This window comes from Pleurodeles waltl, chromosome 12, assembly GCF_031143425.1.
Source record: "Pleurodeles waltl isolate 20211129_DDA chromosome 12, aPleWal1.hap1.20221129, whole genome shotgun sequence".
Lineage (NCBI taxonomy): Eukaryota > Metazoa > Chordata > Amphibia > Caudata > Salamandridae > Pleurodeles > Pleurodeles waltl.
In genome coordinates, this window is record NC_090451.1 from 27,145,545 (window position 1) to 27,170,848 (window position 25,304).

At 52.3% G+C, this 25,304-nt stretch overlaps 1 long non-coding RNA gene across 1 annotated transcript in view; it reads right to left on the reverse strand.

Annotated features, from left to right (window-relative positions):
• Window positions 1-303: 303 nt before the first annotated feature.
• LOC138267437 (uncharacterized) overlaps window positions 304-25,304 on the reverse strand; it is a 59,101-nt gene continuing 34,100 nt past the window's right edge. Inside the window, exon 3 of the long non-coding RNA XR_011199802.1 lies at window positions 304-345. This is a non-coding gene — a long non-coding RNA (uncharacterized lncRNA). The remainder of the gene's footprint in view (window positions 346-25,304) is intronic.

Below are 25,304 nucleotides of genomic sequence, written 5' to 3' on the forward strand. Positions count from 1 at the left end.
TAGACACTATAGGATGCATGGTTCCAGATGCAGTAGGAATGCACGGTTACCCACAGGATGTGGGTGCATGGTTCTAGATACAACAGGATGCATGGTTCTAGACACTACAGGATGCATGGTTCTAGATGCAGTAGGAATGAAGGGTTACACACAGGATGTGGGTGCATGGTTACAGGTACAATGACTGCATGCTTAAACAGAAGGGTCGTATGTCTGCTCACAGATGCAGTTGTGCGCTGCGCTAGCGTGAAACACGAGTAGCGTTTACTTACGGGTGCGTGATCCTATGGACTGGGCGTACGTGCAGGTTCAATCTCAGCAGTAAAGTGGTTCGATCTTGTGCACCTGGGGGGACACAAAGTACAAGTCAGCGTAGTTTTTGAAAGACAACCCCTTTAATTCATTTTTGGTTAATATAGATTTAAGAATTCTGGTTTTATCCAGGATGTTTCAGACTCAGTGGGCAGGTTCCAGAAGCAATGTCCACAGTGTAACAGGATATGAGGTCACACAGCTTATGCTCTCAGGTCTTAATACACGGTTAGAAGTGTGTGAAGACACACAACCAGCCTGAAATGCTGCAACACCACACTCTGTGTCACCACCTGCATTCAGAGTCCAAGATGCACCGACTGCAGAGCGGCTGACCTGGTGACCGGCACAACTGGATCACTAAACTCTGCCCACTAACGCGTTGTTGTGTCTGTGGCAGTAACACAGCAGCCGTGAGGGGGTGCAGGCACCACAACATGCCCAAGCACAGCTGGGTCACTAAACTCTGCCCACTAACGCGGTGTTGTGTCTGTGGCAGTAACACAGCAGCCGTGAGGGGGGGGCAGGTACCACAACATGCCCAAGCACAACTGGATCACTAAACTCTGCCCACTAACGCGGTGTTGTGTCTGTGGCAGTAACACAGCAGCCGTGAGGGGGGGGGGGCAGGCACCACAACATGCCCAAGCACAACTGGATCACTAAACTCTGCCCACTAACGCGGTTTTGTGTCTGAGGCAGTAACACAGCAGCCGTGAGGGGGGGGGGGGGCAGGCACCACAACAAGCCCAAGCACAGCTGGGTCACTAAACTCTGCCCACTAACGCGGTGTTGTGTCTGTGGCAGTAACACAGCAGCCGTGAGGGGGGGGGGCAGGTACCACAACATGCCCAAGCACAACTGGATCACTAAACTCTGCCCACTAACGCGGTGTTGTGTCTGTGGCAGTAACACAGCAGCCGTGAGGGGGGGGGGCAGGCACCACAACATGCCCAAGCACAGCTGGGTCACTAAACTCTGCCCACTAACGCGGTGTTGTGTCTGTGGCAGTAACACAGCAGCCGTGAGGGGGTGCAGGCACCACAACATGCCCAAGCACAGCTGGGTCACTAAACTCTGCCCACTAACGCGGTGTTGTGTCTGTGGCAGTAACACAGCAGCCGTGAGGGGGGGGGCAGGTACCACAACATGCCCAAGCACAACTGGATCACTAAACTCTGCCCACTAACGCGGTGTTGTGTCTGTGGCAGTAACACAGCAGCCGTGAGGGGGGGGGGGGGGGGCAGGCACCACAACATGCCCAAGCACAACTGGATCACTAAACTCTGCCCACTAACGCGGTATTGTGTCTGAGGCAGTAACACAGCAGCCGTGAAGGGGGGCAGGTACCACAACATGCCCAAGCACAACTGGATCACTAAACTCTGCCCACTAACGCGGTGTTGTGTCTGTGGCAGTAACACAGCAGCCGTGAGGGGGGGGGGGGGGGGGGGGGGCAGGCACCACAACATGCCCAAGCACAGCTGGGTCACTAAACTCTGCCCACTAACGCGGTATTGTGTCTGTGGCAGTAACACAGCAGCCGTGAGGGGGTGCAGGCACCACAACATGCCCAAGCACAGCTGGATCACTAAACTCTGCCCACTAACGCGGTGTTGTGTCTGTGGCAGTAACACAGCAGCCGTGAGGGGGTGAGGGGGGGGGGGGGGCAGGCACCACAACACGCCCCAGGCACAGATGCATCACTAAACTCTGCCCACTAACGCGGTGTTGTGTCTGTGGCAGTAACACACAGTAGCCGTGAGTTGGGGGGCAGGCACCACAACATGCCCAAGCACAGCTGGGTCACTAAACTCTGCCCACTAACGCGGTATTGTGTCTGTGGCAGTAACAAAGCAGCCGTGAGGGGGGGGGGCAGGCACCACAACATGCCCAAGCACAGCTGGGTCACTAAACTCTGCCCACTAACGCGGTATTGTGGCAGTGGCAGTAACACAGCAGCCGTGAGGGGGGGGGGCAGGCACCACAACATGCCCAAGCACAACTGGGTCACTAAACTCTGCCCACTAACGCGGTATTGTGTCTGTGGCAGTAACACAGCAGCCGTGAGGGGGTGCAGGCACCACAACATGCCCAAGCACAGCTGGATCACTAAACTCTGCCCACTAACGCGGTGTTGTGTCTGTGGCAGTAACACAGCAGCCGTGAGGGGGTGAGGGGGGGGCGGGGGGGGGGGCAGGCACCACAACACGCCCCAGGCACAGATGCATCACTAAACTCTGCCCACTAACGCGGTGTTGTGTCTGTGGCAGTAACACACAGTAGCCGTGAGTTGGGGGGCAGGCATCACAACATGCCCAAGCACAGCTGGGTCACTAAACTCTGCCCACTAACGCGGTATTGTGTCTGTGGCAGTAACACAGCAGCCGTGAGGGGGGGGGGGGGGGCAGGCACCACAACATGCCCAAGCACAACTGGGTCACTAAACTCTGCCCACTAACGCGGTATTGTGTCTGTGGCAGTAACACAGCAGCCGTGAGGGGCGGGGGGGGGGGGGGCAGGCACCACAACATGCCCAAGCACAACTGGGTCACTAAACTCTGCCCACTAACGCGGTATTGTGTCTGTGGCAGTAACACAGCAGCCGTGAGGGGGTGCAGGCACCACAACATGCCCAAGCACAGCTGGATCACTAAACTCTGCCCACTAACGCGGTGTTGTGTCTGTGGCAGTAACACAGCAGCCGTGAGGGGGGGGGGGCAGGCACCACAACATGCCCAAGCACAGCTGGATCACTAAACTCTGCCCACTAACGCGGTATTGTGTCTGTGGCAGTAACACAGCAGCCGTGAGGGGGTGCAGGCACCACAACATGCCCAAGCACAGCTGGATCACTAAACTCTGCCCACTAACGCGGTGTTGTGTCTGTGGCAGTAACACAGCAGCTGTGAGGGGGTGCAGGCACCACAACATGCCCAAGCACAGCTGGATCACTAAACTCTGCCCACTAACGCGGTATTGTGTCTGAGGCAGTAACACAGCAGCCGTGAGGGGGGGGGGGGGGGGGGGCAGGCACCACAACATGCCCAAGCACAGCTGGATCACTAAACTCTGCCCACTAACGCGGTATTGTGCCTGTGGCAGTAACACAGCAGCCGTGAGGGGGGGCAGACTGAGGCCAGCAGAGGACACCTGCGGCCTGCGAGGCTGCCCAGGATCACAGGTAGCGGCAAGCAGGGGGCCGCAGAGGCGCTGTGCAGAGGGTGGTCACCAGGCTGGTCTCAGACTGTCCTAAGGCTCGGATGCTGCCCTGGGCCCTTGGGGTCACCTGCACAAAGCACTTGTGCAATCACAACATCACAGGGGTTGTGCCCAGAATAGCTGATCTTTATGTGCAATAGTCCTTTATGGGTCACGAGGTTCTTTCAGGCTCCTGGTAGGACTTCTGTGATCCTTTCTGACCCACACCCAGGGGGGGCTGGACCCCACCCCCTCACTTCTGAATATAAGCAGCGCACCTCCTCTTCACGTCCAGGATTGTGGCTGCAAACCACAGATGCGCGACCGACCCCCGAGCTGGGGTGGTAACTCATTCGTAATGAAGAAGGGGGTCCCCCCTTTGGACCCCCTGACCCTTGGGCATCAAGGAGCCAGCTTCAGGGGGCAGGAAGTGGGCAGAAGATCACTGGTATTCAGGTCGGTTCGTAAAATCAGATTGGCTACAAAAAGTTTTATTTTGCAAAGCCTGTCAGCGCCCCCGGCCTCGGTGACGTGTGGAGTGACCCCCGGGGGCTGCGACCAGAGGACCGGCCTCTCAGCCACTGAAGGGCTGCAGCCAGTGGCGGCCCGTCCTTTAGGGCGGAGGGGCCACGCCCCTCCCACCCCATGAAGAGTGTCTGTCAGGCTGAACAAAGGTCAGCCTGACAGACACTCTTTATGTTCAGGTCAGACAGCCAGGAGCAGACATGCGCGCGATTTGCGCAGACTCCTGGCTGCCTGAGCTGAACATGAAGAGTGTCTGTCAGGCTGGGCTGAGGAGGTCACAGCTCCTATGGGTGTGAACTCCTGGGCTCAGCAAAGGTGCCTCTGAAGCGCCCAGGGCGAGTGTCAATCAGGGACACTTCGTCACAGAGTGGAGTGGGGTCAGCAGTCCCACTGACCCCATCCCACTCTGTGACGAGGCTGGGACTGCTGCCTTCCCTCAGTGGCTGACCTAAGGTCAGCCAATGAGGGAAGGCAGCAGTCCCAACCCTCCCGGGACCTGGAGGCTGAAGGTAAGTGTGTGTGTGTGTATGTGTGTTATGTTTTACATTGAATGTTTGGTGCGCGCGTGCATGTTTGATTGTTATGAGTGTTGTTCATGGATGTGCGTGTGAAAGAATGAATGTGTTTGATCTTGTAAAATGAATGTTTGGTGCGTGCGTGCATGTTTGAATGGAATGAGTGTTGTTACTGGATGTGCGTGCGTGCGTGTGTGTGGAAGAATGAATGTGTGTGAATTTGTAAAATGAATGGTGCGTGCGTGCATGTTTGAATGGAATGAGTGTTGTTAATGGGTGAGCGTGCGTGCGTGCATGTCTGGGTGTGAAAGAATGAGTCTGTGTGTGTGTTTGTGTGTGTGCCCCGCCCGCCCTCCTCCCAAAGCTGCCGGCCGCCACTGGCTGCAGCAGAAGCTTTAATGAGTGAACCAGAGCAACCAGCAGGAACCCGCGCACTGACACAAATGCACTTGGAGGCGAGTTCAAATAGACTCTTCCTGGAGCTCAGTTATCCGGGGCTTCACTCATTAATGTCTGTTTTACAGGTAACAAAGATCCATCTCCCCGGAGCCTGCAGCAGGCCTGGAAGAAGCGGCTGCAGAACTGATGACTGATGGGAGAGGACTGCCCTCTGCTGGCCCTTTACAGTACAGCTGCCAAGGCTGGTAAACCCGGGCATAGGCCCAGATAAGAAACCGGAGAGCTGCAGGGCTTCAGCCAAGGAGCCTCTTTAATGCTGCAGTAGGAGAGGGGGGGGTGGTCAGTGGTCTCAGGCCTCACACTGCCAGGGCTCACAGGAGCAGACGGTCAGTGGTCTCAGGCCTCACAGGGCAGACGGTCAGTGGTCTCAGGCCTCACGCTGCCAGGGCTCACAGTAGCAGACACTCAGTGGTCTCTGTCCTCACACTGCCAGGGCTCACAGGGGCAGACGGTCAGTGGTCTCCAGCCTCACGCTGCCAGGGCTCACAGGAGCAGACGGTCAGTGGTCTCCGACCTCACACTGCCAGGGCTCACAGGAGCAAACAGTCAGTGGTCTCCAGCTCACGCTGCCAGGGCTCACAGTAGCAGACACTCAGTGGTCTCTGTCCTCACACTGCCAGGGCTCACAGGAGCAGGCAGTCAGTGGTCTCCAGCCTCACGCTGCCAGGGCTCACAGGAGCAGACGGTCAGTGGTCTCTGTCCTCACACTGCCAGGGCTCACGGGTTCAGACGGTCAGTGGTCTCCAGCCTCACGCTGCCAGGGCTCACAGTAGCAGACACTCAGTGGTCTCTGTCCTCACACTGCCAGGGCTCACAGGGGCAGACGGTCAGTGGTCTCCAGCCTCACGCTGCCAGGGCTCACAGGAGCAGACGGTCAGTGGTCTCCGACCTCACACTGCCAGGGCTCACAGGAGCAGACACTCAGTGGTCTCCGGCCTCACGCTGCCAGGGCTCACAGGAGCAAACAGTCAGTGGTCTCCAGCTCACGCTGCCAGGGCTAACAGGAGCAGACGGTCAGTGATCTCTAGCCTCACACTGCCAGGGCTCACAGGAGCAGACGGTCAGTGGTCCCTGGCCTCAAGCTGCTAGGGCTCACAGGGCAGACAGTCAGTGGTCTCCAGCCTCACGCTGCCAGGGCTCACAGGGCAGATGCTCAGTGGTCTCTGGCCTCATGCTGCCAGGTCTCACAGGAGCAGACACTCAGTGGTCTCTGGCTTCACGCTGCCAGGGCTCACAGGAGCAGATGGTCAGTGATCTCTGGCCTCACGCTGCCAGGGCTCACAGGAGCCGACGGTCAGTGGTCTCCGGCCTCACGCTGCCAGGGTTCACAGGGCAGATGGTCAGTGGTCTCTGGCCTCATGCTGCCAGGGCTCACAGGAGCAGACTGTCAGTTTTCTCAGGCCTCACGCTGCCAGGGCTCACAGAGCAGACAGTCAGTGGTCTCAGGCCTCACGCTGCCAGGGCTCACAGGGCAGACGGTCAGTGGTCTCCGGCCTCACTCTGCCAGGGCTCACAGGAGCAGACAGTCAGTGGTCTCCAGCCTCACGCTGCCAGAGCTCATGGGAGCAGACAGTCAGTGGTCTCCAGCCTCACGCTGGCAGAGCTCATGGGAGCAGACAGTCAGTGTTCTCTGGCCTTACGCTACCAGGGCTCACGATAGCAGATGGTCAGTGGTCTCTGGCCTCACGCTGCAAGGGCTCACAGGAGCAGACAGTCAGTGGTCCCCAGTCTCATGCTACCAGGGCTCACGGTAGCAGACGGTCAGTGGTCTCTGGCCTCATAATGTCTTATCCTCAAGGGCTGGCAGAGGTCTCTGGCCTTGCTCGCCTTTGTTCTCAGGGCAGATACTCAGTGGTCTCTGTGTGCACATTGCCTTTTTCTCACGGTAAAAGAGCCAACGGTGTCTAACCTCACACTGCCAGGGCTCACAGGAGCAGACGGTCAGTGGTCTCTGTCCTCACACTGCCAGGGCTCACGGAGGCAGACGGTCAGTGGTCTCCAGCCTCACACTGCCAGGGCTCACAGGAGCAGACTGTCAGTGGTCTCTGTCCTCACACTGCCAGGGCTCACAGGTGCAGACGGTCAGTGGTCTCCAGCCTCACGCTGCCAGGGATCACAGTAGCAGACACTCAGTGGTCTCTGTCCTCACACTGCCAGGGCTCACAGGGGCAGACGGTCAGTGGTCTCCAGCCTCACGCTGCCAGGGCTCACAGGAGCAGACGGTCAGTGGTCTCCAACCTCACGCTGCCAGGGCTCACAGGAGCAGACACTCAGTGGTCTCCGGCCTCACGCTGCCAGGGCTCACAGGAGCAAACAGTCAGTGGTCTCCAGCTCACGCTGCCAGGGCTCACAGGAGCAGACGGTCAGAGATCTCTAGCCTTACACTGCCAGGGCTCACAGGAGCAGACGGTCAGTGGTCTCTGGCCTCAAGCTGCTAGGGCTCACAGGGCAGACGGTCAGTGGTCTCCAGCCTCACGCTGCCAGGGCTCACAGGGCAGATGCTCAGAGGTCTCTGGTCTCATGCTGCCAGGTCTCACAGGAGCAGACACTCAGTGGTCTCCGGCTTCACGCTGCCAGGGCTCACAGGAGCAGACGGTCAGTGATCTCTGGCCTCATGCTGCCAGGGCTCACAGGGCAGACGGTCAGTGGTCTCCGGCCTCACGCTGCCAGGGTTCACAGGGCAGATGGTCAGTGGTCTCTGGCCTCATGCTGCCAGGGCTCACAGGAGCAGACTCAGTTTTCTCTGGCCTCACGCTGCCAGGGCTCATGGGGGCAGACGGTCAGTGGTCTTTGGCCTCACGCTGCCAGGGCTCACAGGAGGAGACGGTCAGTGGTCTCTGGCCTCAAGCTGCTAGGGCTCACGGTCAGTGGTCTCCGGCCTCACGCTGCCAGGGCTCACAGGGCAGATGGTCAGTGGTCTCTGGCCTCATGCTGCCAGGGCTCACAAGAGCAGCCTGTCAGTGGTCTCCGGCCTCACGCTGCAAGGGCTCACAGGAGCAGACAATCAGTGGTCTCTGGCCTCAGGCTGCCAGGGCTCATGGGGGCAGACTGTCAGTGGTCTTTGGCCTCACACTGCCAGAGCTCACGGGGCAGACAGTCAGTGGTCTCTGGCCTCACGCTGCCAGGGCTCACAGGGCAGAAAGTCATTGGTCTCTGGCCTCACGCTGCCAGGGCTCACAGGACAGACGGTCAGTGGTCTCTGGCCTCACATGCCAGGGCTCACAGGGCTGACGGTCAGTGGTCTCAGGCCTCACGCAGCCAGGGCTCACAGGGCAGACGGTCAGTGGTCTCAGGCCTCACGCTGCCAGGGCTCACAGGGCAGACGGTCAGTGGTCTCAGGCCTCACGCTGCCAGGGCTCACAGGGCAGACGGTCAGTGGTCTCAGGCCTCACGCTGCCAGGGCTCATGGGAGCAGACGGTCAGTGTTCTCTGGCCTTACGCCACCAGGGCTCATGATGGCAGATGGTCAGTGGTCTCAGGCCTCACGCTGCCAGGGCTCATGGGAGCAGACGGTCAGTGTTCTCTGGCCTTACGCTACCAGGGCTCATGATAGCAGATGGTAAGTGGTCTCTGGCCTCACGCTGCCAGGGCTCACAGGGCAGACGGTCAGTGGTCTCAGGCTTCACGCTGCCAGGGCTCACAGGGCGGACAGTCAGTGGTCTCCAGCCTCACGCTGGCAGGGCTCATGGGAGCAGACAGTCAGTGTTCTCTGGCCTTACGCTACCAGGGCTCACAGGTCAGATGGTCAGTGGTCTCTGGCCTCACAGGAGCAGACGGTCAGTGGTCTCCACCCTCACGCTGCCCGGGCTCACAAGAGCAGACAGTCAGTGGTCTCCAGTCTCACACTACCAGGGCTCATGGGAGCAGACAGTCAGCGTTCTCCGGCCTCACGCTGCCAGGGCTCACAGGGCAGACGGTCAGTGGTCTCTGGCCTCAAGCTGCAAGTGCTCACAAGAGCAGACACTCAGTGGTCTCTGGCCTCATGCTGCCAGGGCTCACAGGGCAGATGGTCAGTGGTCTCTGGCCTCACGCTGACAGGGCTCACAGGCAGATGGTCAGTGGTCTTTGGCCTCACGCTGCCAGGGCTCACAGGGCAGATGGTCAGTGGTCTCTGGCCTCACGCTGCCAGGGCTCACAGGGCAGACGGTCAGTGGTCTCCGGCCTCACGCTGCCAGGGCTCATGGGAGCAGCCGGTCACTGTTCTCTGGCCTCACGCTGCCAGTGCTCACAGGGCAGACGGTCAGTGGTCTCTGGCCACGCTGCCAGGGCTCACGGGGGCAGATGGTCAGTGGTCTCTGGCCTCACGCTGCCAGGGCTTTCAGGGGCAGACGGTTAGTGGTCTCTGGCCTCACGCTGCCAGGGATCACGGGGGCAGACGGTCAGTGGTCTCTGGCCTCACGGTGCCAGGGCTTACAGGGGCAGATGGTGAGTGGTCTGTGGCCTCACAGTGCCAGGGCTCACAGGGCAGATGGTCAGTGGTCTCTGGTCTGGTGGTCCCAGGGCTCACAGGGACAGACGGTCAGTGGTCTCCAACCTCACACTGCCAGGGCTCACAGGATCAGACAGTCAGTGGTCTCCAGCCTCACGCTGCCAGGGCTCACGGGGGCAGACGGTCAGTGGTCTCCAGCCTCACGCTGCCAGGGCTCACAGGAGCAGACACTCAGTGGTCTCTGTCCTCACACTGCCAGGGCTCACGGGGGCAGACGGTGAGTGGTCTCCAGCCTCACGCTGCCAGGGCTCACAGGAGCAGACAGTCAGTGGTCTCCAGCCTCACGCTGCCAGGGCTCACAGGAGCAGACACTCAGTGGTCTCTGTCCTCACACTGCCAGGGCTCACGGGGGCAGACAGTGAGTGGTCTCCAGCCTCACGCTGCCAGGGCTCACAGGAGCAGACAGTCAGTGGTCTCCAGCCTCACGCTGCCAGGGCTCACAGGAGCAGACACTCAGTGGTCTCTGTCCTCACACTGCCAGGGCTCACGGGGGCAGACGGTGAGTGGTCTCCAGCCTCACGCTGCCAGGGCTCACAGGAGCAGACAGTCAGTGGTCTCTGGCCTTACGCTGCCAGGGCTCACAAGGCAGACAGTCAGGGGTCTCTGGCCTCATGCTGCAGTTACTAAATGACACCAGGACCCGAAAATATGCAATATACGGCCCTATTAGACGTTTTACAAGTCATGCATTTATTTACATTAAATGTTTGTTTAGGGGTATTCAGCTAGAAAACACTGTTTCCTACAAGATGCAGCTATCAGTGAGCACTGATTGTAATTAGAATATGTAGGTTTGTGAGAAGGTAGCCTCTTTCTAGCCTTGTTACCCCCACTTTTGGCCTGTTTGTGAGTGTATGTCAGGATGTTTGTCACTGTTTTCACTGTCTCACTGGGATCCTGATAGCCAGGCCTCAGTGCTCATAGTGAAAACACTATGTTTTCAGTATGGTTGTTATGTGTCACTGGGATCCTGCTGGTCAGGACCCCAGTGCTCATAGGTTTGTGGCCTATATGTATGTGTCACTGGGACCCTGTCACACAGGGCCCCAGTGCTCATAGGTGTGCATGTATATGTTCCCTGTGTGGTGCCTAACTGTCTCACTGAGGCTCTGCTAACCAGAACCTCAGTGGTTATGCTCTCTCATTACTTTTAAATTGTCACTAACAGGCTAGTGACCATTTTTTCCAATTTACATTGGCTTACTGGAACACCCTTATAATTCCCTAGTATATGGTACTGAGGTACCCAGGGTATTGGGGTTCCAGGAGATCCCTATGGGCTGCAGCATTTCTTTTGCCACCCATAGGGAGCTCTGACAATTCTTACACAGGCCTGCCACTGCAGCCTGAGTGAAATAACGTCCACGTTATTTCACAGCCATTTTACACTGCACTTAAGTAACTTATAAGTCACCTATATGTCTAACCTTTACCTGGTAAAGGTTAGGTGCAAAGTTACTTAGTGTGAGGGCACCCTGGCACTAGCCAAGGTGCCCCCACATTGTTCAGAGCCAATTCACTGAACTTTGTGAGTGCGGGGACACCATTACACGCGTGCACTACATATAGGTCACTACCTATATGTAGCTTCACCATGGTAACTCCGAATATGGCCATGTAACATGTCTATGATCATGGAATTGCCCCCTCTATGCCATCCTGGCATTGTTGGTACAATTCCATGATCCCAGTGGTCTGTAGCACAGACCCTGGTACTGCCAGACTGCCCTTCCTGGGGTTTCTCTGCAGCTGCTGCTGCTGCCAACCCCTCAGACAGGCATCTGCCCTCCTGGGGTCCAGCCAGGCCTGGCCCAGGATGGCAGAACAAAGAACTTCCTCTGAGAGAGGGTGTGACACCCTCTACCTTTGGAAAATGGTGTGAAGGCAGGGGAGGAGTAGCCTCCCCCAGCCTCTGGAAATGCTTTGTTGGGCACAGAGGTGCCCAATTCTGCATAAGCCAGTCTACACCGGTTCAGGGACCCCTTAGCCCCTGCTCTGGCGCGAAACTGGACAAAGGAAAGGGGAGTGACCACTCCCCTGACCTGCACCTCCCCTGGGAGGTGTCCAGAGCTCCTCCAGTGTGCTCCAGACCTCTGCCATCTTGGAAACAGAGGTGCTGCTGGCACACTAGACTGCTCTGAGTGGCCAGTGCCACCAGGTGACGTCAGAGACTCCTTGTGATAGGCTCCTTCAGGTGTTAGTAGCCTTTCCTCTCTCCTAGGTAGCCAAACCCTCTTTTCTGGCTATTTAGGGTCTCTGTCTCTGGGGAAACTTTAGATAACGAATGCATGAGCTCAGCCGAGTTCCTCTGCATCTCCCTCTTCACCTTCTGATAAGGAATCGACCGCTGACCGCGCTGGAAGCCTGCAAACCTGCAACATAGTAGCAAAGACGACTACTGCAACTCTGTAACGCTGATCCTGCCGCCTTCTCGACTGTTTTCCTGCTTGTGCATGCTGTGGGGGTAGTCTGCCTCCTCTCTGCACCAGAAGCTCCGAAGAAATCTCCCGTGGGTAGACGGAATCTTCCCCCTGCAACCGCAGGCACCAAAAAGCTGCATCTCCGGTCCCTTGGGTCTCCTCTCAGCACGACGAGCGAGGTCCCTCGAATCCAGCGACACCGTCCAAGTGACCCCCACAGTCCAGTGACTCTTCAGCCCAAGTTTGGTGGAGGTAAGTCCTTGCCTCACCTCGCTGGGCTGCATTGCTGGGAACCGCGACTTTGCAAGCTTCTCCGGCCCCTGTGCACTTCCGGCGGAAATCCTTCGTGCACAGCCAAGCCTGGGTCCACGGCACTCTAACCTGCATTGCACGACTTTCTAAGTTGGTCTCCGGCGACGTGGGACTCCTTTGTGCAACTTCGGCGAGCACCGTTTCACGCATCCTCGTAGTGCCTGTTTCTGGCACTTCTCCGGGTGCTACCTGCTTCAGTGAGGGCTCTTTGTCTTGCTCGACGTCCCCTCTCTCTGCAGGTCCAATTTGCGACCTCCTGGTCCCTCCTGGGCCCCAGCAGCGTCCAAAAACGCCAAACGCACGATTTGCGTGTAGCAAGGCTTGTTGGCGTCCATCCGGCAGGAAAACACTTCTGCACGACTCTCCAAGGCGTGGGGGATCCATCCTCCGAAGGGGAAGTCTCTAGCCCTTGTCGTTCCTGCAGTATTCACAGTTCTTCAGCCTAGTAAGAGCTTCTTTGCACCAACCGCTGGCATTTCTTGGGCATCTGCCCATCTCCGAGCTGCTTGTGACTTTTGGACTTGGTCCCCTTGTTCCACAGGTACCCTCAGTCAGGAATCCATCGTTGTTGCATTGCTGATTTGTGTTTTTCTTGCATTCTCCCTCTAACACGACTATTTTGTCCTTAGGGGAACTTTAGTGCACTTTGCACTCACTTTTTAGGGTCTTGGGGAGGGTTATTTTGCTAACTCTCACTATTTTCTAATAGTCCCAGCGACCCTCTACAAGGTCACATAGGTTTGGGGTCCATTCGTGGTTCGCATTCCACTTCTGGAGTATATGGTTTGTGTTGCCCCTATCCCTATGTTTCCCCATTGCATCCTATTGTAACTATACATTGTTTGCACTGTTTTCTAAGACTATACTGCATATTTTTGCTATTGTGTATATATATCTTGTGTATATTTCCTATCCTCTCACTAAGGGTACACTCTAAGATACTTTGGCATATTGTCATAAAAATAAAGTACCTTTATTTTTAGTATAACTGTGTATTGTGTTTTCTTATGATATTGTGCATATGACACTAAGTGGTACTGTAGTAGCTTCACACGTCTCCTAGTTCAGCCTGAGCTGCTTTGCTAAGCTACCATTATCTATCAGCCTAAGCTGCTAGACACCCTATACACTAATAAGGGATAACTGGGCCTGGTGCAAGGTGCAAGTACCCCTTGGTACTCACTACAAGCCAGTCCAGCCTCCTACATTGGTTGTGCAGTGGTGGGATAAGTGCTTGAGACTGCTTACCACTCTTGTCATTGTACTTTTCATAAGAGAAAAATATACAAAACAAGGTCAGTGTATATACACATAGCCAAAAAGTTTTGCATTTCCTCTTTTCACTCTTTTCTAAGTGCTGAAAAGTACTTCTAAACTTTCAAAAAGTTCTTAAAAGTTTAAAAAGTTTTTTCTGTCTTTCCAAAAAGTTCTGAAAACTTTTTTTCTCTTTTGTCTATCACTTTAACTCTCTCTAAAAATGTCTGGCACAGGCCAAAAAGTTGAACTGTCCAAACTTGCATATGATCACCTTAGCTGGAAAGGAGCAAGGAGTCTCTGCATAGAGAGAGGTTTGAGTGTAGGGAAGAATCCTTCCTTAGAACTGTTAATTAATATGCTTAGAGTACAGGATAAGGCCATAAGTGCCCAATCTGTAGAAAAAGTAGCTAATGGTTCTCAATCTGATCCAGGGACTCCCCCAGGAAAAGGTTCAGGAAAGAAACTTCTCAGCCTGCCCATTACTAGACAGTCTAGCATAGTTGGTACAGAGGTTGAATCACATCATACTGATGATGTGCTCTCACATTATACTGGTAGCCAAGCTGTTAGGGTGCCCTCTGTAAGGGACAGGTCTCCTTCTGTTCATTCCCATCACACCTCTGTATCTAGAAATGTCCCTCCCACCCACCCTGATGACAGATTGTTGGAAAGGGAGCTCAATAGATTGAGAGTGGAGCAAACCAGACTGAAGCTCAAGAAGCAACAGCTGGATTTGGATAGACAGTCTTTAGAAATAGAGAGGGAAAGACAGAAAATGGGTTTAGATACCCATGGTGGCAGCAGCAGTATTCCCCATAGTCATCCTGCAAAAGAGCATGATTCCAGGAATCTGCATAAGATAGTTCCCCCTTACAAGGAGGGGGATGACATTAACAAGTGGTTTGCTGCACTTGAGAGGGCCTGTGCTGTACAGGATGTCCCTCAAAAGCAGTGGGCTGCTATCCTATGGCTATCATTTACTGGAAAAGGTAGGAATAGGCTCCTTACTGTAAAAGAAAATGATGCTAATAATTTCCAAGTTCTTAAGAATGCACTCCTGGATGGTTATGGCTTAACCACTGAACAGTACAGGATAAAGTTCAGAGAGACCAAAAAGGAGTCTTCACAAGACTGGGTTGATTTCATTGACCAGGCAGTGAAGGCCTTGGAGGGGTGGTTACATGGCAGTAAAGTTACTGATTATGAAAGCCTGTATAACACAATCCTGAGAGAGCATATACTTAATAATTGTGTGTCTGATTTGTTGCACCAGTACCTGGTAGACTCTGATCTGACCTCTCCCCAAGAATTGGGAAAGAAGGCAGACAAATGGGTCAGAACAAGGGTGAACAGAAAAGTTCATACAGGGGGTGACAAAGATGGCAATAAGAAGAAAGATGGTGAAAAATCTCAAGATAAGCATGGGGATAAGGGTAAAACCAAAGATCCCACTTCAAATCTTAAACACTCTTCAGAGGGTGGGGATAAAACAAATTCTTCCTCTTCTTCCCAACCTGCACACATTAAAAAGCCTTGGTGCTTTGTGTGTAAAAACAGAGGCCATAGGCCAGGGGATAAGTCCTGTCCAGGTAAACCCCCTGAGCCTACCACCACTAATACATCAAGCTCTAGTGCCCCTAGCAGTAGTGGTACTAGTGGTGGGACTGCTGGCAACAGTCAAGCAAAGGGTGTAGTTGGGTTCACTTATGGGTCCATAGTGGAAACTGATGTCATCAGTCCCAAGACAGTTTCTGTCACACCTAGTGGCATTGGCCTTGCCACACTGGCTGCTTGTCCCCTTACAATGGATAAGTACAGGCAGACAGTTTCAATAAATGGTGTTGAGGCCTTGGCCTACAGGGACACAGGTGCCAGTTTCACTTTGGTGACTAACAACCTAGTGCACCCTGATCAACACATCATTGGACAACAGTATAAGATTATTGATGTCCATAACTCCACTAAGTTTCTTCCCTTAGCTATAATTCAGTTTAGTTGGGGTGGAGTTACTGGCCCTAAGCAGGTGGTGGTATCACCTAGCTTACCTGTAGACTGTCTCTTAGGTAATGACCTAGAGGCCTCAGGTTGGGCTGATGTAGAGTTTTATGCCCATGCAGCCATGCTGGGCATCCCTGAGGAATTGTTCCCTCTCATTTCAAGTGAAATGAAAAAGCAAAGGAGAGAAGGCCTGAAAACTCAGGATCCCTCTCCATCAACAGGTAAAAAGGGTATCACAGTATCCCCTAACCACCCTACCATTCAGGATACTATTCCTGCGGTGGGAGAAACCTCTCCTGGGGTGGCACCTGTTCCAAGGGAATCATCAGCTGGCATAGCTGGACTCCCTGAGGTAGAAGTACCTCTCTGTGGGATAACTAACATTGGTGACAAAAAGAGCACCATTTTAGTTAACATGGAGCATCCCTCCAACCCTCCCAGAGAAACTTTAGTGCAGAAACCCTGTACTGCCTCACAACACTTAGGACAGCATCCCTGCCCTAGTGTGGAGCTCATAGGACAGCATCCCTGCCCTGCTCCAACTCAAGAGAAACAGCATCCCTGTTCTCTCTTCCAGCCAAATGGACAAAGTTTTTGTCCAGCTATGGCTTTACTGAGACAGCATCCCTGTCTGGCATTTCCATCATTACAAATAGGTTCAGTGGATAATTCCCACTGCTCTAAACTAAAACTTACTGATAGAAACTCTGAAAATACATCTTCACATTGTTGGTTAGCTAAAAAACTTCAAACAGGGTGGTTTACATCCCCACAGGGAAGTAACCATATAGTGGATGATAAAGGGAGTAACCAGTCTATTGCAGAGCTACTCTCTACTTATCACCACTTAGACAATAAAGTCTCAACTGGCCAAGGTTAGCCTTATTGTCCTTCGTTTGGGGGGGGGTTGTGTGAGAAGGTAGCCTCTTTCTAGCCTTGTTACCCCCACTTTTGGCCTGTTTGTGAGTGTATGTCAGGATGTTTGTCACTGTTTTCACTGTCTCACTGGGATCCTGATAGCCAGGCCTCAGTGCTCATAGTGAAAACACTATGTTTTCAGTATGGTTGTTATGTGTCACTGGGATCCTGCTGGTCAGGACCCCAGTGCTCATAGGTTTGTGGCCTATATGTATGTGTCACTGGGACCCTGTCACACAGGGCCCCAGTGCTCATAGGTGTGCATGTATATGTTCCCTGTGTGGTGCCTAACTGTCTCACTGAGGCTCTGCTAACCAGAACCTCAGTGGTTATGCTCTCTCATTACTTTTAAATTGTCACTAACAGGCTAGTGACCATTTTTTCCAATTTACATTGGCTTACTGGAACACCCTTATAATTCCCTAGTATATGGTACTGAGGTACCCAGGGTATTGGGGTTCCAGGAGATCCCTATGGGCTGCAGCATTTCTTTTGCCACCCATAGGGAGCTCTGACAATTCTTACACAGGCCTGCCACTGCAGCCTGAGTGAAATAACGTCCACGTTATTTCACAGCCATTTTACACTGCACTTAAGTAACTTATAAGTCACCTATATGTCTAACCTTTACCTGGTAAAGGTTAGGTGCAAAGTTACTTAGTGTGAGGGCACCCTGGCACTAGCCAAGGTGCCCCCACATTGTTCAGAGCCAATTCACTGAACTTTGTGAGTGCGGGGACACCATTACACGCGTGCACTACATATAGGTCACTACCTATATGTAGCTTCACCATGGTAACTCCGAATATAGCCATGTAACATGTCTATGATCATGGAATTGCCCCCTCTATGCCATCCTGGCATTGTTGGTACAATTCCATGATCCCAGTGGTCTGTAGCACAGACCCTGGTACTGCCAGACTGCCCTTCCTGGGGTTTCTCTGCAGCTGCTGCTGCTGCCAACCCCTCAGACAGGCATCTGCCCTCCTGGGGTCCAGCCAGGCCTGGCCCAGGATGGCAGAACAAAGAACTTCCTCTGAGAGAGGGTGTGACACCCTCTACCTTTGGAAAATGGTGTGAAGGCAGGGGAGGAGTAGCCTCCCCCAGCCTCTGGAAATGCTTTGTTGGGCACAGAGGTGCCCAATTCTGCATAAGCCAGTCTACACCGGTTCAGGGACCCCTTAGCCCCTGCTCTGGCGCGAAACTGGACAAAGGAAAGGGGAGTGACCACTCCCCTGACCTGCACCTCCCCTGGGAGGTGTCCAGAGCTCCTCCAGTGTGCTCCAGACCTCTGCCATCTTGGAAACAGAGGTGCTGCTGGCACACTAGACTGCTCTGAGTGGCCAGTGCCACCAGGTGACGTCAGAGACTCCTTGTGATAGGCTCCTTCAGGTGTTAGTAGCCTTTCCTCTCTCCTAGGTAGCCAAACCCTCTTTTCTGGCTATTTAGGGTCTCTGTCTCTGGGGAAACTTTAGATAACGAATGCATGAGCTCAGCCGAGTTCCTCTGCATCTCCCTCTTCACCTTCTGATAAGGAATCGACCGCTGACCGCGCTGGAAGCCTGCAAACCTGCAACATAGTAGCAAAGACGACTACTGCAACTCTGTAACGCTGATCCTGCCGCCTTCTCGACTGTTTTCCTGCTTGTGCATGCTGTGGGGGTAGTCTGCCTCCTCTCTGCACCAGAAGCTCCGAAGAAATCTCCCGTGGGTAGACGGAATCTTCCCCCTGCAACCGCAGGCACCAAAAAGCTGCATCTCCGGTCCCTTGGGTCTCCTCTCAGCACGACGAGCGAGGTCCCTCGAATCCAGCGACACCGTCCAAGTGACCCCCACAGTCCAGTGACTCTTCAGCCCAAGTTTGGTGGAGGTAAGTCCTTGCCTCACCTCGCTGGGCTGCATTGCTGGGAACCGCGACTTTGCAAGCTTCTCCGGCCCCTGTGCACTTCCGGCGGAAATCCTTCGTGCACAGCCAAGCCTGGGTCCACGGCACTCTAACCTGCATTGCACGACTTTCTAAGTTGGTCTCCGGCGACGTGGGACTCCTTTGTGCAACTTCGGCGAGCACCGTTTCACGCATCCTCGTAGTGCCTGTTTCTGGCACTTCTCCGGGTGCTACCTGCTTCAGTGAGGGCTCTTTGTCTTGCTCGACGTCCCCTCTCTCTGCAGGTCCAATTTGCGACCTCCTGGTCCCTCCTGGGCCCCAGCAGCGTCCAAAAACGCCAAACGCACGATTTGCGTGTAGCAAGGCTTGTTGGCGTCCATCCGGCAGGAAAACACTTCTGCACGACTCTCCAAGGCGTGGGGGATCCATCCTCCGAAGGGGAAGTCTCTAGCCCTTGTCGTTCCTGCAGTATTCACAGTTCTTCAGCCTAGTAAGAGCTTCTTTGCACCAACCGCTGGCATTTCTTGGGCATCTGCCCATCTCCGAGCTGCTTGTGACTTTTGGACTTGGTCCCCTTGTTCCACAGGTACCCTCAGTCAGGAATCCATCGTTGTTGCATTGCTGATTTGTGTTTTTCTTGCATTCTCCCTCTAACACGACTATTTTGTCCTTAGGGGAACTTTAGTGCACTTTGCACTCACTTTTTAGGGTCTTGGGGAGGGTTATTTTGCTAACTCTCACTATTTTCTAATAGTCCCAGCGACCCTCTACAAGGTCACATAGGTTTGGGGTCCATTCGTGGTTCGCATTCCACTTCTGGAGTATATGGTTTGTGTTGCCCCTATCCCTATGTTTCCCCATTGCATCCTATTGTAACTATACATTGTTTGCACTGTTTTCTAAGACTATACTGCATATTTTTGCTATTGTGTATATATATCTTGTGTATATTTCCTATCCTCTCACTAAGGGTACACTCTAAGATACTTTGGCATATTGTCATAAAAATAAAGTACCTTTATTTTTAGTATAACTGTGTATTGTGTTTTCTTATGATATTGTGCATATGACACTAAGTGGTACTGTAGTAGCTTCACACGTCTCCTAGTTCAGCCTGAGCTGCTTTGCTAAGCTACCATTATCTATCAGCCTAAGCTGCTAGACACCCTATACACTAATAAGGGATAACTGGGCCTGGTGCAAGGTGCAAGTACCCCTTGGTACTCACTGCAAGCCAGTCCAGCCTCCTACAAGGTTGAACTCTCAGAAATAAATTATTGCCAAACTATAGATAATAAGTGTCAGCGGGTGTTTGCAATTCTGTGGCTGCAGCGTTTACCGCATAAATACCAAATCAACACATATGACGTACAATTTGGTGTATCCGTTGCAGTTTATAGAGTTCACACACATGTTGTTTATAGTTCGAATGGATGATAATGACCCGGCCAGCGAGTGCGCAGCTCAATGGATCTGGACATTAGGTGTGTCCAGGAGTGAGGCTACCTCCAGGGCGTGGAGACGGGCAGTTCTGAGGGCATCTTTCCCATCTGTCGCAGTGTAATCTTTCAGGCAATAAACGCGCTCTATGTGCCCACCCCGGGTCTGATGCTGAGAATAGGAACTCACCCGGGGCGCACTGAGGTATAAATGCGTCCCGGAGATCCCTCCGGTGAACCAGAGTCACATAAACCAGGAGCTGAGTTTGGTGGATCACTGTGACATTCCCCTAAGGAACCTCCTCCGCATCGAGGCGCTGGATGTCCGACACAATGGCCTTCACATGGATTCATGTCTTGGCAGTGTTAATAATGGACCGGGCCGTAATGCATTACACAGCAAACACGGAGGAGGATAGGAAGCCCCCTCTCTTTGCGGTCCCTAAAATGTAAACAATGTTGCTTCTAAAATGAGGAAATTCATATGTAGTATTAGTGGAAAATATTAGTGCAGTAATACAGACGAAAACATAAGAATCTCGCCCATGTCGACTGTAGTCAGGTGCCCTCGCCACGAGGCGCAGGCGACTTGTAAACAAGGCCTTCTAGCGGCCAAAGCACATTGCCCTGGGTTTGATGGAATAAAATAACTCCCATGCCACACGCACCAAAGGGCTATTGTGTCCATTATGTGAATATTTTATGTGTATATTTTGCACACACTGGGACGTCTGCACTACTGACAGCGCCACAATGCTTGATTAATACAACTTGTAACACTGGGTGTGGCCCCTTGGGATATTGTTTGGTTTAATATTGCACCCAGTCGCGACTGAGGACACAGCGTGTGTTACTTTGCATAACTTTTAGAAACCCATGGATCATTACCAGTGGTCTGGATAAGCACAGGATCCCTTTCCTCCCCTCTCTACTCAGTCTCCACACTTTGCCAGTCACTTAACAGCTTTGTAAGTTTACAATAGTAACATTTTTGACACACACACATATATATATACTTATTCTTTAAGAAAATACAACACTTAAGGTGGCATATGGTTAGGTACTGGAATGAGACAAGCTAACGTTAAAAAACACCACACTGAATTATGCCAGTTAATATTTACTGAACAAACTATAACTTGTGTCCCCATCATGCACTGATTATGAGCTCACATATTACATCACTCATGACACGTTAAATGAAGGGCATGAGGGCCCTGGCACCAGTGGGCATTGGCCTCCGCGGACTGTAATTCAGAGAAAACGCAGACATCAAAGATATTTCCAATCCTAGGTGTCGAAGATTCACTATGCTGGCCTGAAAGAAACGTGGATAACATGTCACAGAGCCCATCGACATGTTCAAACCCAAAGGTAGAAAAAAATCTAATATGGAGTCAGTACCCATGTGCACTGCCCCCCAAAGGTGGAGTCACAGAGCATCCCGTGACTCAAAAGCCTTCTTCGACGAAAAAAACTTGCAAACATCCAAGCCCAACACTAGGTGGCAGGAGTATGGATAGCACATGAATTTACAACACATACTACACACATTTTTCAGACAATATTGAGGCCACGATATTTTGGTACCATAGCGAGTGAGCCAGTGCACTTGTACAGTACGCACTACCACCACAGCCCTGTTGAGTTACCAGAGACGTGTCAGTACCTACTTAGGCAACTTTTAAGTTGAGTACGAAAGGATGACAAGGACTGGGTGGCGGTCTTGAAGGTATCGACATCAGACTGACAGGATGCTGGTAGGAGAAGACCTGCTGCCATGGGTAGTAACGTAACCCTGAACACCAGGGCAGACACCCGTCTTGAGTCAAGTGCACCCAGCGTGTAAAGCACATACCTCTTAATACGTGGGAGGTGGCCAGACCACTTAAAGTGGCACAGAAATGCAGGACCTTGCTGCCAAGCCGTGATGTGTTATGTTAGCAATGGAATGTTGTAGGGTCTGCCATCGCAACACTGTCCGTACTGCAGGGATGGGGTATCGAAGAGTTCTGAGGGTTCAGCCGCAGTCTGATCCGGTGCCTCGTGAAGATGTGTCACCATTAGAGGGAACACAATTGTTGTGGTTGCAGAAAGAGAGCTTGTGCTGCAATCGCGTTTGTACACACCTCTTGCATAGTATACACAGCCTTCCTCGCTGCTCTGGAAACATCATGTTTTTGGATTGCACATATACAGTAATGCACTATACTTAACACCTAATATTTTGCAGACTGTAGTAAAAGGGACAATTTCCATGAGAGTGCACATCTCTCACCCACTGTTGAAGATGCTTTCCTTTGACTGAGCTCATAAAGTGTGTGGTTAGACAATCAGCCTCATGTTTATGTTTGAGCTAAAAACATTTTATAAGTATCTATAAGTGCTCGTCAAACTGCACCTGTACGTTGGTTTCATAAAAAAAAAAATAAGGCTTTGAAGTGTCCTGCAAGAGGATGGATAAAGATGCCCTTCCTCTTTCCAAGATGGCCGCCCTTTTCCTCTGTCACCATTTAAAGATGTCCTCCTCAGCAGAGGAAATCAGTGAGCTGTGCAGGGACACACCAGACCCCAACACATCACCAGTACTGAGCAAGGCCTCCAGTAGCTGATTTGTACTTAAAAGGAACATTTCTTACTCAGCTATGTTATACTTTAATCTCAGTATATGTATTTGATACAGTGAAAACCTTTGTTCTGATGGTTTCATGGAAAAAATATATTTAACCAAAACTAAACGAACTTATTTATATAAAGATATCCTCAGGAATATTTTCTCTTCGAGAATATTTCGAATTTCTCATCGGATGTGATCATTAAAAAGAAATGATTAATTTTTTTATAGCATGTCTTCCAAGACTGAACTATATCTGAATGTGAACACGCGGCTTGAGCTAGGATTGCTTAACAGGACTAGGCAATTACCTTATAGAAAGAGGACACCGCGCGGGGAGGGGGGGATTTGACTGTCCTCTCCATATGTTGGATGACATTACATACCTCCATGTATGGTACAGATGCATCCCTGGTCTCTGGCCTGGAATGAATAAATTATTCATTGGAGCACCTGTGCGCTGAAGCGCCCTATAAGTCTGTGCAACAGGGGAGGGTGTCACAAGCCCAGTTGCGATTAACTTTAATCAGGGCGCCTATCTGACACCAAATTAAAGAAGTGTTCCACTACCTGCCTCTCCCACTGGGTGCCCAGCGCCTGGGGAAGTTGACATGGGACCCAAGGCACATTTCACACATATGATCCATAAGGAAGGTCTAAGAAAAGTCCTTGCACCTATGTAGTATGACACCATAAACTACTGCATGGGGGGGTTGGGAGGGAGGACAGGTGAGGGGGGAGGTCAGAGGTGTGGGGGAGGGGCACAGAGATGCTGAAAGTTACAATGAGGAGGGTGGGGGTGGAACCAAACGCCTACCAGGCAAACCCAGGGCACTAGCCACAAAGTGAGCCAACAGGGGAGAGAAGCATGTTCCGGTCACTACTAAACAATGAATTATTCAGTTCACTTTAATCTTCCCAGTGGTATCTGTTTATTCAAGGCAGCAGAAAAACACCTCCTTGTCATTGGCGCAGCGCACAATTCGCCAGTAGTTATACTTCACAGCGCTATATGTGTTGATGTGCATAGCTATTCGCCTCACACTGCTGGTTGTAGGCATGGATAGTCACACAAAAGCCGAATAATGTATTTTTTTTTCTGATTTAAAAAATAAATGCAGAGAAGCAGCAGGACTGTCTTCCCTCCGTAGTTTGGTGTAAAAAAAAGAGTATACCCAACACCGTAAATTTATTTATAGCGTAATGTACAGGTGCAGAGTTATAAGAAAGACGTCTTCCCAAAACCCTTCTGCTTACAAATTAAGCCATGTTGATGTCGTGTAATTCTGCTGCCATTCATGGTGAAATTGTAGAGCGATGGTGCAGAAACAACGTGAAAACCAGAACGCGAGTGGCTGTGGTTCACAGCGTGTTTTTGCTCTGTGCTTTTTTTTTTTTAAACATAAAATGTGTCCTTACATCAAAAATTGAAACGAGGACGTATTGCAGGTAAAATTACTGATTTTCATTTCACATAATTACACTTAATTTCACATAATTCTTGTTTTTTTGCGCAAAAGCAAATTCTGTACTCTGTACTCTGTAGGTTGTGTCTTTGCAGAGAGTGCGGGGAGTGAGTGAGATAAAAACAGCGAGGGAGATGTGGACACCGATCAAAAGCCACCAGAGACCCCATCACACCAGAAGATACCCTCCGCCGAGGGTGCCTGGAGGCAGGGGACAGGGGCCTGGAAGAAAGATGTAGGAAGCTGGCCTGGTGTGTGGTGAGCACCTATGGTATTATCACCCTATACTGGTCCAGGTATCCCCTATTAGTGAGGTTTTGGCAGTGCCTAGAAGCCAGGCTCTCTAGAGGTAGCTGTGGATGAGCAGCCAAGGCTTATCTAGGAGACATGCAAAGCTCATGCACTAACGCTGTAATCACACAGCACGTACACAAAGGAAAGAACCACTCAGTGATACAAAAATAAAGGTACTTTATTATAGTAACATAAACACTAGTATACTGAATAGACAATACTCCAACTGGAGGTGGGTAAACACATTATTATACACACATTAGCAATTAGTAAATAGCATAGAAAGACATAGGCACTGGTAAAAGCAATAGCAACTAGTGAGGGCCAAACCGTATACTAAAAAAGTAGGATGTGAAAGGCAGTGGAGGAACTAGGAACTCCAAGAGGTGAGTACTAGAGGGACCCCCAGCGACCAAGAGAGCAGAGTTAAGTACCTAATTTCCACAAAACCAACAGGAGGGGTTTGGAAGAGGATTGTGCAAGACCCAGACAAGACTGGAAAAAACCAAAGGTGGATCCTGACAGAAGAGGACCTGCAAAGGACGTGGACCAAGTCCAGTTCGAGATGGAGTGTCTGGTTGTGGGAAGAGCCATGACCCAACCTTCTGTGGATGCAGGACCAGGTTGACGGTGGATGAAGAAGGTCAGCAGTGCAGCGCAGGAGCTGAAGATTAGTCCAAGGAGTGATGTAACTGATGTCCCACATTGGCGGTCGAGATGCAGTCAGTGAGTGGTGCTGGAAAACCACCAATAAGCCTTGGCTTTGCAAGGCTGAAGAGGACCAGCAGGGTCCAGGGGACTCGAACCAAGAAGGGGAGTCCAAGGTGACTCTTAGCAGTTGGAAGAGTCACAAGACGAGGAGGCAGCTCCCACAGGCGATCCACTGGCAGCAGGCACAGCAGTCGCAGTGAGGCCCAGTCAGCACACCAGGAGAGGAGTCCCACGTCGCTGGAGCAGCAGACAGGAGACTGTGCATTGCAGGAAGAAGTGCTCGGGGCTGAGGCTACACGGAGCCTGAAGATCCCTCGGAGGAGGAACAAACAAGCTTTGGTAGATGCAAGAGTCACAGTGCACAGGGGTACTGTCCTGCAAGGACAGCCAAGGGCTAAGCATCTCCCAAGCTGGTCGTCATTGCACTTGGTGCCTACAGATGCAGGGGAGTGACTCCTTCACTCCAAAAGAGATTCATCTTACTTCTTT